This window comes from Prionailurus viverrinus, chromosome A1, assembly GCF_022837055.1.
Source record: "Prionailurus viverrinus isolate Anna chromosome A1, UM_Priviv_1.0, whole genome shotgun sequence".
In the NCBI taxonomy this organism is placed as follows: Eukaryota; Metazoa; Chordata; class Mammalia; order Carnivora; family Felidae; genus Prionailurus; species Prionailurus viverrinus.
Genome location: NC_062561.1, coordinates 195,592,938 through 195,605,116, shown reverse-complemented (window position 1 = coordinate 195,605,116; position 12,179 = coordinate 195,592,938).

The following is a 12,179-nucleotide window of genomic DNA, read 5'->3' as shown; positions in this document are numbered from 1 at the left end:
ACAAGAAAAGTTAGAGAACATGTAAGCCAGCACTCTGAGGGGAACAGCTGAGAAGTTGTGGGAGGAGTATTCATCAAAGTGGAGTCAATTTTTCAGCAAAATAATAAGAATAATTTGGACACTCTCTTCAGTAAATGGTGTTGGGAAAACAGCCAATGGAAAAGAATGAAACTGGACCCCTACCTTATGCCATATGCAAAAATTAACTCAAAATGGAAAAAAAAGACTTGAATTTAAGACCCGAAAGCATAAAACTCTTGGAAGAAAACACAGGCAGTTATCTCCTTGACATAGGTCTTAGTGATGATTTATTATTATTATTTTAAATTTTTTTTTTCAACATTTATTTATTTTTGGGACAGAGAGAGACAGAGCATGAACGGGGGAGGGGCAGAGAGAGAGGGAGACACAGAATCGGAAACAGGGTCCAAGCTCTGAGCCATCAGCCCAGAGCCTGACGCGGGGCTCGAACTCACGGGCCGTGAGATCGTGACCTGGCTGAAGTCGGACGCCTAACCGACTGCGCCACCCAGGCGCCCCTATTATTATTATTTTAAATCTGACACCAAAATCAAAAATAAACATGTGGGGCTACATCAAGCTAAAAAGCTTCTGCACAACAAAGGAAACCATCAACAAAATGAAAAGGCAACCAACTAAAGGGAGAAAATAATTGTAAATCATATATATGGTAAGGAGACTAATATCTAAAATATAGCAAAAACTTGGGCAACTGGGTGGCTCAGTCAGTTAAGCACCTAACTTCAGCTCGGGTCATGATCTTACGGTTCATGGGTTTGAGCCCCTTGTTGAGCTCTGTGCTGACAGCTCGGAGCCTGGAACCTGCTTCGGATTCTGTATCTCCCCTCTCTTTGCCCTCCCCGACTTATTCTCTGTCTAAAATAATAAACATAAAAAAATTAATAAAATAAAAAAAATAAAACATAGCAGAACAAATAACAAACAGAAAACCAAGAACCTAATAAACAATGGGAAGAGGATCTGGCTACACATTTTTTTTTATACTTATATATTTTTGAGAGTAAGAGAGAGAGCAAGCAAGGGAGGGACTGAGAGAGAGGGAGACACAGAATTTGAAGCAGGCTCCAGGCTCTGAGCTGTCAGCACAGAGCCCGACACAGGGCTCAAATTCATGAACTGCAAGATCATGACCTAAGACGAAGTTGGACGCTTAACTGACTAAGCCACCCAGACGCCCCTGAATACACATTTTTCCAAAGAAGACCTACAGATGGCCAACAGATACATGAAAAGTTGTTCAAAATCATTAATCATCAGGGAAATGCAAATCAAAGCCTCAAGGAGGATATTACCTCATACCCGTTAAAATTGCTGTCATCAAAAATTCAAGAAATACCAAGTGTTAGCAAGGATTTGGAGAAAAGGGTACTTTTGTGCATTGTTGGTGGGAATGTAAATTGGCGTAACCATTATGGAAAACAAGATAGAGGTTCCTCAAAAAATTAAAAACAGAATATTATATGATCCAGCAATTCTACTTCTGGGTATTTTATCCAGAGAAAATTAAATCACTAATTTGAAAAGATACATACATGCCCATGTTCGCTGCAGCATTATTTAACAATAGCCAAGATATGGAAACAACCTAAGTGTCTACTTGTGGACAAATGGATAAGCAAATCTTGCCATTTGCAACAACATGGATGTACCTTGAAGGCATTATGCTAAGTGGAATAAGTCCAAAAAAGACAAATACTGTATGATTTCTCATATATGGAATCTCAAAACAAAACAAAACCCAGTTCATATACAGAAAACAAATTGATGGTTGCAGGGGTGGGGGTGGGGGTGGGGGATGGGTGATTTTTTTAATTTAAATAAATTTAATGAATAAAAATTTTTAAAAAGCTCAAAAATTACATAATGTTTTCTTTTTTGTGTGTTCTAATTCACTCCCACAAACGTTTAATGTGTGTTTCTTATGTTAAACATAACATAGGACAAGAACTGTGTTCTGTAATATGGATGATAGGGCAGAGTAAACAAAGAAGAAGAAAGCATATCTTTTCATATGTGCATTCCATTGGTTCTGAAATTAAATAGGGCTGGAGATCATATTTGAGGAGGCTATGAATTTTGGAAAAGAAATTCAGAAATAGTGTGGTAGCCAGAATAAAGAAGGAAGGTGAAATTGATTCTCCTGTATTATTAAAATGTGTTTGAAAAAAGCATGAGATGGAGAAAGTCTAATGGTATAAAATCCTCATATGGTTATTAAGTAAATCAACATATATGCAAAAAGAATGAAAACATTACTAAGTGGAAATAAAAATAATAAGGAAAGAAATAACATGGTATAATGAGAATAAGAAAGCATCCAGATAATGGTATGTATGGTATGTGGGTATGAGATCTCCTCTTGTAATAAAGGAATCCATATATGTATATGTGTGTGTATATATATATATATATACATATATATATACATATATATATATACATATATATATGTATAATTTTTTTCATCATGTTAAGTGTAGTCTTTAATCCACATCCCTTATTTCACCCATTCCCCCCCACCTCCCCTCTAGTAATCATTAGTTTGTTCTCTATAGTTAGGAATCTGTTTCTTGGTTTCTCTCTTTTTCTCCTTTGGTTGTTTGTTTCTTAAATGCACATATGAGTGAGATCATATGGTATTGGTCTTTTTCTGACTTACCTCATTTAGCATTATACTCTATAGCTCTATCCATGTTGTTTCAAATAGCAAGATTTCATTATTTTTATAGCTCAATAATATTCCATTGTATGTATATGTGTGTGTGTATATATCTATATCTGTATGTCTTTGTCCATTCATCTATTGATGAACTTTTGAGTTGTTTCCATAGTTTGACTATCGTAAATAATACTGCAATAAACATAGGCTCCATGTATCCCTTTGAATTAGTGTTTTTGTTGTTTTTGTTTGTTTTGTTTTGTTTTTTTCATGGGGGGTAAATACCTCGTAGTACAATTCCTGGATCATAGGCTAGTTCTATTTTCAATTTTTGAGAATACTGTTTCCCAGCTATGGCTGCTCCAGTTTGTATTCCCACCAACAGTGCACAAAACTTCCTTTTTGTTCACATCCTTGCTAACACATGTTGTTTCATGTGTTTTGATTTTAGCCATTACGATAGGTGTCAGATGGTATCACATTGTAGTTTTGACTTGCATTTCCAGGATGATGAGTGATATTGCGCATCTTTTCATGTGTCTATTGGCTATCTGGATGTCTTCTTTGGAGAAACGTTTGTTCATGTCTTCTCCCTATTTTAATTGGATTTTTTTGTTTTTTGGGTGTTGAGTTTTATCAATTTTTAAAAATATATTTTGGGTACTAACCCTTTATCAGATATGTCATTTGCAAATATCTTCTCATTCAGTAGGTTGTCTTTTGGTTTTGTTGTTTCCTTTGCTGTGCAGAAACTTTTTATTTTGATGTAGTCTCACCTAATAGTTTATTTTTGTGTTTGTTGCCCTTGCCTCAGGAGACATATCTTAAAAAATGTTGCTATCACCAATGTTAGAGAAATTACTCTTGTGATCCCTTCAATTATTTTTATTGTTTAAGGCCTCACATTTGGGTCCTTAATCAATTTGAATTTATATTTATTTATGGTGAAAGAAAGTAGTCTAGTTTCATTCTTTTATATATTATCTGTCCAGTTTCCCCAATACAAATTGTTGAAGAGACTCTCTTTTTCCCATTGCATATTTTTGCCTCTGTTGTCAAACATTAATTGACCATATAATTGTGGGTTTAGGATTCCTATCCTGTTCTATTGAACTCTGTGTCTATTTTTGTGCCACTACCATACTGTCTTGATTACTACAGATTTGTAATAGAATTTGAAATCTGGAATTGTGATACCTCTAGTTTTGTTTTTCTTTTTCAAGATTGTTTTGGCTATTTGAAGTCTTTTTATGGTTCCATATAAATTTTAGGATTGTTTGTTCTAGTTAGGTGAAAAATGATTTTGGTATTTTGATAGGGATTACATTAAATCTGTAGATTACTTTGGGGAATAGAGACATTTTAACAGTATTCCAACCCATGAATATGGAATATCTTTCCATTTCTTTACATCACCTTGAATTTCTTTCATCAGTGTTTTATAGTTTTCAGAGTACATTCTTTGACCTCTTTGCTTAAGTGTATTCCTAGATATTTTATTATTTTTGGAGCAATTGCAAATGGATTGTTTTCTTAATTTCTCTTTCAACTGCCTCATTATTACTGTACAGGAATGCAACAAACTTCTGTACATTGATTTTGTATCCTGTGACTTCATTGAGTTAGTTTATCAGTTCTAGGAGTTTTTTTGGTGGAATCTTTTGGGTTTTCTATACACGGTATTATGTCATCTGCAAATAGTGAAAGTTTGACTTCTTCCTTACCAATTTTGGATGCCTTTTATTTCTTTATGTTTTCTAATTGCTGTGGCTAGGACCTCCAGTACTATGATGAATAAAAGGGGTGAGAGTGGACGTCCTTGTCGTGTTCCTGACCTTGGGGTAAAAACTCTCAGTTTTTCTTTATTGAGTATGGTGTTAGCTGTGGGCTTTTCATATGAGGCCTTTATTATGTTGAGGTATATTCCCTCTAGATTTACTTTGCAGAGGGTGTTTATAATGAATGTGTGTCATTTGTTGAATATTTTTTCTGATTCTATTAAAATTATCATAGGTTTTTATCCTTTCTTTTTTGATGTGACATATCATGCTAATTTTTTTTTCAAATATTGAACCACCCTTGTATCCCAAGAACATATCCCACCTGGTCTTGGTGTAGGTTTTGTTAATGTATTATTGGATTCAGTTTGCTAATATTCTGCTTAGGATTTTTGCATCTATATTCATGAGAGATCCTGCCCTGTAGTTCTCTTTTTTTGTGGTGTCTTTATCTGGTTTTGTTATCAGGATTATTCTGGCCTCATGGAATGAATTTGGAAGTTTTCCTTCCTCTTCTAGTTTTTTTTTTTGGGGGGGGCGGGAATTTGAGAAGAATGGGTATTAACTCCTCCTTTCTTATTTGGTAGAATTTGCCAGTGAGGCCGTCTGGTCCTGGACTTTTGTTTGGTAGGAGTCTTTGGATTACTGATCTAATTTCATTGCTGGCAATTGGTCTTTTCAAATTTTTTGTTTCTTCCTGCCTCAGTTTTGATAGGCTACATGTTTTTAGGAATTAATTCATTCCTTCTAGGTTGTCCAATTTGTTGGCTTATAGGTTTTCATAATACTCTGTTACAACTGTTTGTATTTCTGTGGTGTTGGTTGTTATTTCTCTCTTTAGTTCTTTAGTTTATTTAGGTCCTCTTTTTTGTGGAGTCCAGCTAAATGTTTATCAATTTTGTTGATCTTTTCAAAGAACCAGCTCCTGGTTTCATTGACCTATTCTATTTTCTTTAGCTTCTATACCACTTATTTCTCCTCTAATCTTTATTATTTCCTTCTTTTTCTTGGGTTTGCATTTTGTTTGTTCTCTTTGTAGCTCCTTTAGGTGTCAGATTATGTTTTATTTGAGAATTTTCTTGCTTCTTGAGTTAGAACTTTTCTTGCTTCTTGTGTTAAAGTAGGTAATGCTATAAACTTCTCTTAGAATCACTTTTGCTGCATCCCAAAGATTTTTGTCCATTGTAGTTTCATTTGTTTTAATGTATTTTTTATTTCTTCTTTGATGTTTTGGTTGATCCATTCATTGTTTAGCAGCATATTATTTAACCTCCATGTATTTGTGCTCTTTCCAGATTTTTTTCTTGTGGTTGATTTTTAGTTTCATAACATTGTGATTAGAAAAGATACATGGTATGACTTCAATCTCTTTAAATTTGTTGAGACTTGTTTTGTGACCTAACATTGTGCTCTATTGTGGAGAATGTTCCATGTGTGCTTGAAAAGAATATGTATTCTGTTTTAGGATGGAATGTTCTGAATATATCTGTTAAAACCATCTGGTCCAGTGTGTCATTCAAAGCTACTATGTCCATTTTGATTTTCTGTTGGGATAATCTGTCCATTGATTCAGGTGGGCTTTTAAGTCCCCCACTATTACTGTATTACTACTGATTATTTCCTTTATGTTCGCTATTAACATTATTAAGTATTTGGCTGCTTCCATGTTGGGTGTATAAATACAATTGTTATGTTCTCTTGTTTGGATTGTCCTCTTTATTATTATCTAGTGTCCTTTTTCTCTTATTACAGTCTTTGTTTGAAAGCCCATTTTGTCTGATATAAATATTGCTACCCTGGCTTTCTTTTGACATGCATTTATATGATAAATGTTTCCCCATGCCCTTACTTTCAGTCTTGAATGATTCCCTTGTAGTCAGAATATAGATGGGTCTTGTTTTGTTTTGTTTTTGCCTATTATGTCACTCTGTCTTCTGACTGTAAATGGACTGAATGCTCCAAAGTAATTATTGACAGATAAGTACTTATTGCCTTTTTGTGATTGTTTCTGTACATTTTCTCTGATCCTTTCTTCTCTTGCTCTCATAGTTTGGTGGCTTTCTTTAGTGATATACTTGGATTCCTTTCTCTTTATTATTTGCATATCCATTACTTGTTTTTGATTTGTGGTTACCGTATGGTTTATATATAACATCTTCTACATGTATCAATCTATATTGAGAGTTGCTTAAGTTTGAACCCATTCTTCACTCCTTCCCCACCCACATTTTAGGTATGTGGTGTCATATTTTATATCGTTTTATGAATCCATTGACTGATGTTGCAGAAATAATTATTTTTATGCTTTTGTGTTTTTTTTTTACTTTTTATACTCTTAATTATGGTCTTTCTGTTCTACTCAAAGAATCCCCTTTAATATTTCTTGTAGGGCTGGTTTAGTGATCATGAACTCCTTTAGTTTTTGTTTGTGTGGGAATCTCTTTACTTGTTCTTCTATTTGGAATGACAGCCTTGCTAGATAAAGTATTCCTGGCTGCAGATTTTTCCCTTTCAGCTCTTATAGTATATCATGCCACTCCCTTCTATCCACAAAGTTTCTGCTGAAAAATCTGATAGCCTTTTGGGGTTTTCCTTGTATGTCAATATAAAGGAATATATTAAACCCATAAGTTAATAAATAAATACAAGGATTTGAGCTAGGAGCAGGTGGTTTACTAGATAGCTATAGACAAGGTTGACGTTCCCACTGTGAATGAGGTCGGTGCAATCCTTGCCTAATACCTACTTGCTGAAATGGAGCATCCTGATCTATTCAGGGAATCTTCTGGAGGATGCTTCTTCTTTATAGTACTTCCTTCCCATCCCCAACCTCCTTAGAAAATATCTCTCATATTAGACCTATAGAGAGATGTGTCCTTTAAAATTCTGCTCAAAGAGAATTTCTGTTACACCAGTGATTCCTTTAAGCTAAACTCTGTCTAAGGCAGTGAGGCCATCTAGCCATTCCTTCTGAGATGGTTATTTTTCAAAGCACCAGGTGTTTTTTTATTTTCTGAGTTTTTGCCAAGGTAACTCAGAAGGAGTTAAATGCTTCCTGTTGTGGTATGGTAGATGTCACCTGGCAGGTCAGGGGGCATCCTAACATGGTTGACTCTACTCCTACCCCTAGTGAGGAGTCTAACTCATTCACAACTGAGATGAGCACATAACTGTGTCACTTTACTATCTGTGAGACATTTGGTAAGATATTTCACTTCTCTAAGTCTCAGTTTCATGACCTATATAATGGAAAACAATTTAGCTCTCAAAGTTGAGGAAAGTTTTTATTTGTGAAGGACAACATTGGTAATAAGCATACTTTGAGCAGTACATTTAGAACCAACTTACTTCAAATCTAGACATGAAAAATCTTGAGGTTGGTTGTTACCTTTCTTGTGTAAGGGCTGTGATCCATCTTATCTATAATACCTATCTATACATATATGTGTGTGTGAATATAGTATACAGATATGTAAATATATATACAAATATATAGCTAAAATTATATATATAATCTTATATTACATATATAAGGTTATATATATAAATATAAATATCTTGAAGAAGAAAAAGCTATTATATATAATACATACATATATATATGCATATACATATATATACATATACATACATATATACATATACACATATATATATGTATATATATATGTCTTGAGAAGAAAAAGCTTATTAAATTTATTTTGGGAAATAACTTAGAACCTTACACAGTGTCCTGGGCATTCTGAGAGGAATAGTAAACAATAAAAACAATAAAGTTTCTGACCTTAAAATCAGGGCAATAAAGGTACCCCATGGGATATTCAGCTAATGGTAACTTTTCACCTTCTAATTTTTATAATTCTTTGTAATTAGAATACTAGAGGCCTAGGTAATTCTTAAAGGCTATGTCATACAAATTTATCTCAAAATTTCAGGATCAGAAGAAATGACATCAAAGATCCTGAATATTCGTAAGAATAACATACAGATCTTCTTCAACTTACTGTGGGGTGACATCCCGATAAACCCATCATAAGGTGACAATATCCTAAGTCAAAAATGCACTTAAAACACCTAACCTACTAAACATCACAGCTTAGCCTAGCTTACCTTAAATGTGCTCAGAACATTTACAGTAGCCTATAGTTGGGCCAAATCATCTAACACAAGCATATTTTATAATAAGATATTGAATGTCTCATGGAATGTATTGAATACTGTCCTGAAAGTAAAAAGCACAATGGTTGTATGGGCAAAGAATGGTTTTAAGGGTCTTGGTTAGTTACCCTCGTGACTGCATGGCTGACTGGGAACTACTGCTTGCCTCAACCACCCCGCATCACAGGAGAGTATAGTACCACATATTGCTAGCCTGGGAAATGATCAAAATCCCAAATTTGAAGTATTATTCCTACTGAATGCACATTGCTTTTAAACCATTATAAAGTCAAACCATTGTAAGTCAGGGACTTACTAACCTAGGGCTTGAATTTTCCCTGCACAAACCCTCTTTTTTCTGCTTACACACCTCAGATAGTTAGGGACTTGTTACTTTTCAAGGCTGTTTATTCTCCTGTGGACTTGGACAACTTGAACAGTTCTGTTTAAGTCCAATATCAAAAACATATTTATGACTCCTTGCAACTTCCAGAAATCCAATTCTTGCTGTCACAGGTACCTGATGAATCTCTCCTTCATTTAATTCAATGAGGATTTTATGGGCCTCAGGATCTATACTTCTCAGTCAGATAACCCCAGGTTGTTCAGATATTTTCCATGGGACCTAGATATTTTAAGATCTGTTTTCTTCTTAAAACACTGTCAGGGCAGTATAAAGCCCTCCTTGATGGCACCCAACAATACTGAACATTCTTCTAATCTGGATTCTACATTCCATAGTTTTTATAATCTCAATAGCATGTCAAATTGTTTAAATTTTCATTACACATAAAATCCTGCCCTGCCACAGTTTTCTATTTCTTAGGTGTACCTTTGTTTAAATCTCATAAGATATGCATTTCTTTCTATTACTTTGGAGATAATTTTTATCTGTTTTTTTTCTCCAGCCAAAAAAACAATTGATCACTTCCATAGGGATTTTTTCTTGCATTGTGGGAAGAATTTGTATATATATTTTTTTAATATTGGGCAATATGCTTCAGCTCCCTTAGCTATTAGGTAAAATGGGAATACAGCTTGGATCTACAAAATCACCAAAAATGATTGTTGAGAAGATGTAAGAGTTGTATAAGTTCCTAGTGCAATACCAGACCCATAGCCTGGTACTCAAGAAGTGGTCTAAATCATACATTGATAATGGTAGGTGGTGACTCCCAAAGAAGCCAAATCCATAACCACTCAAGTCATTTTATTATTTCATAATTTACACATCCCAGACATTCATTGTCTAGCCATTTTACTTTATTTACTCTGGTTTCATGCCTAGAAGGAAATTGGTTACCAACCTCTGCAAAATAACCTCAGTCTGATATTTGAAGCCTTAATTATCCTGAAGAGGTTAAAACAACTATAGCAGTTGTCTGTACATTCATTCTTCGACCTCAATTTTCAAGGCACATGAACTTTGAGGAGAAAGATGAAGGAAACATGTTGTAGAAGCCATGAGATATTTACCCTCAGCCTTTTTAGGCAACATAGTTGTTCTCATTTTCTTTTCTTTTTTTTTTTTTAACTTTGGGGGGATTTAAAGAAGCTATCAAAAGAAAACAGAACCATCTTTTTAATTGTAGAAGACTTTAGTTCATCTACATATACACTAAGTAAAGAGATTGCTTTCTGGAAGTGAATCCTCTTGATGTAAATTCAGATTTGAAAGCCTGTGTTTTAGCTTTTCTCTGAAATGAGGTAGCCTAATTGTCTACTTGTAGTCAAAATTCTACAAATCCTGCTTCAGACTACATGCTGGACTACTTCATGGTACCTTGTAAAAAAGATGGGATTTTATATATATTATTATTATAAATTGTTTTCATTTTTAAAATATTTTTGTGGTATGATTCCTTCTTCATTTTCTATATTTTTAATTCTATTTTTTATTACAAAATAGTATATACTTCTATAAAAAAAGAGTACAAATGACAGTTGTCCCAATCCCCATTCTAATTCCTAGAGTTAATCACCAAAAATTCTCTGTACTTCTAGATCACACATCCATGCATGAACATCACTTGTACACACATATACACCCACTAATACATGGGTGTGTATATTTATTTCACAAAGATGAGATAAGACAATACAACTGTCTACAATTTTTCCACTTGCAATATAACATGAATATAATCCAAATTTAATACAGAAACCTTTCTCTCCCTTTTTCTGATAGGTATATATTATTCCACAATACTAATGTATATTTAACTTCTCTCCCCTCGCCTTCTCCTGTTATCAAGTTCTTACCATGAAAATCTTTGTGCACATACTTAAGAGATTTCTGGAACAGTTCTGTGTGTATAAATTATTTTTATATGTTTATAACACTTGAGTAAGTTATATATTTTTTTTCATACAGTGTTTACCTTACTGTTTGAAAGTAGGGATTTATTTTTCCATTTTACACCTGAGGGAAGTGAGACTACTTTAATATCATAAACCAGTTTTTAGATGGTAGTTGTCATTTTTCATTCTCTTCCTCTAAAGGAAGGAAACAATATCAACTATTAAAAGAAAAAAGTCATTAAAACAATATGGCATTATTATAATGCAAGGATGATGAAGTGTTCTGATGCTAATAGGACTTTTGCTGCTGATAGTAAGGATTGGATTCTCTGAACATTCCTTTCAGTCCTTCCCTAACCACAATAGATACAATGGAGCCACTAATATAAAAGGGATAAAAAAGAAAAAAAAATGGATGTAACACTGAACAAAAGGGTAATTAAATTTTAATAATACGATGATCAATCCCCTTTGTCTAGTTTGAAGTCAAAGGTTTTCTCTTCCTCTTCACTAGGATAGGATTTCTTTAGCCTTTTGTTTCATGAATGGTCTTTTTTTTTTTTTAATTGAAATATAGTTGACACACAGGTATACAACTTAGTGGTGCTATAACTCTATATGTTATGCTACGGTTCACCTCAAGTGTAGCTACCATCTGTAACCATACAACTCTATTACAATACCACTGACTATATTCCCTATGGTGTATTTTGTACTTCCATGACTCCTTTCATAACTAGCTCTCACTCCCCTTCACCAATTTTGCTTTTCCCCCCAACCTAGTCAAACATCAGTTTATTGTCTGCACTTATGGGTCTGTTTCTGCTTTTTGTTTATTTGTCTATTTGTTTTATTTTTTAGATTCCACATATAAGTGAAATCATACATATTTGTCTTTCTTTGGCTTATTTCACTTAGCATAATACCCTTGAAGTTCATTTGTGTTGTCACAAACGGCAAGATACACCTTTTTTATGGCTGAATAATTCCATTATTTACACACACCACATCCCCTTTATCCATTTATCTATAAATGGACACTTAGATTGCTTCCATATCTTAGCTATTTTAAATACTGCAATAAACTTAGAGGTTCATATATCTTTTCAAATTAGTGTTGGGCAAACTAGTTTTCAAATTAGTGTTTTCATTTCCTTGGGATAATGAAATACTCAGTAGTAGATAAATACTCAGTATTTATCTGAGATATCTGAGTATCTGAGATAAATACTCAGTAGTAG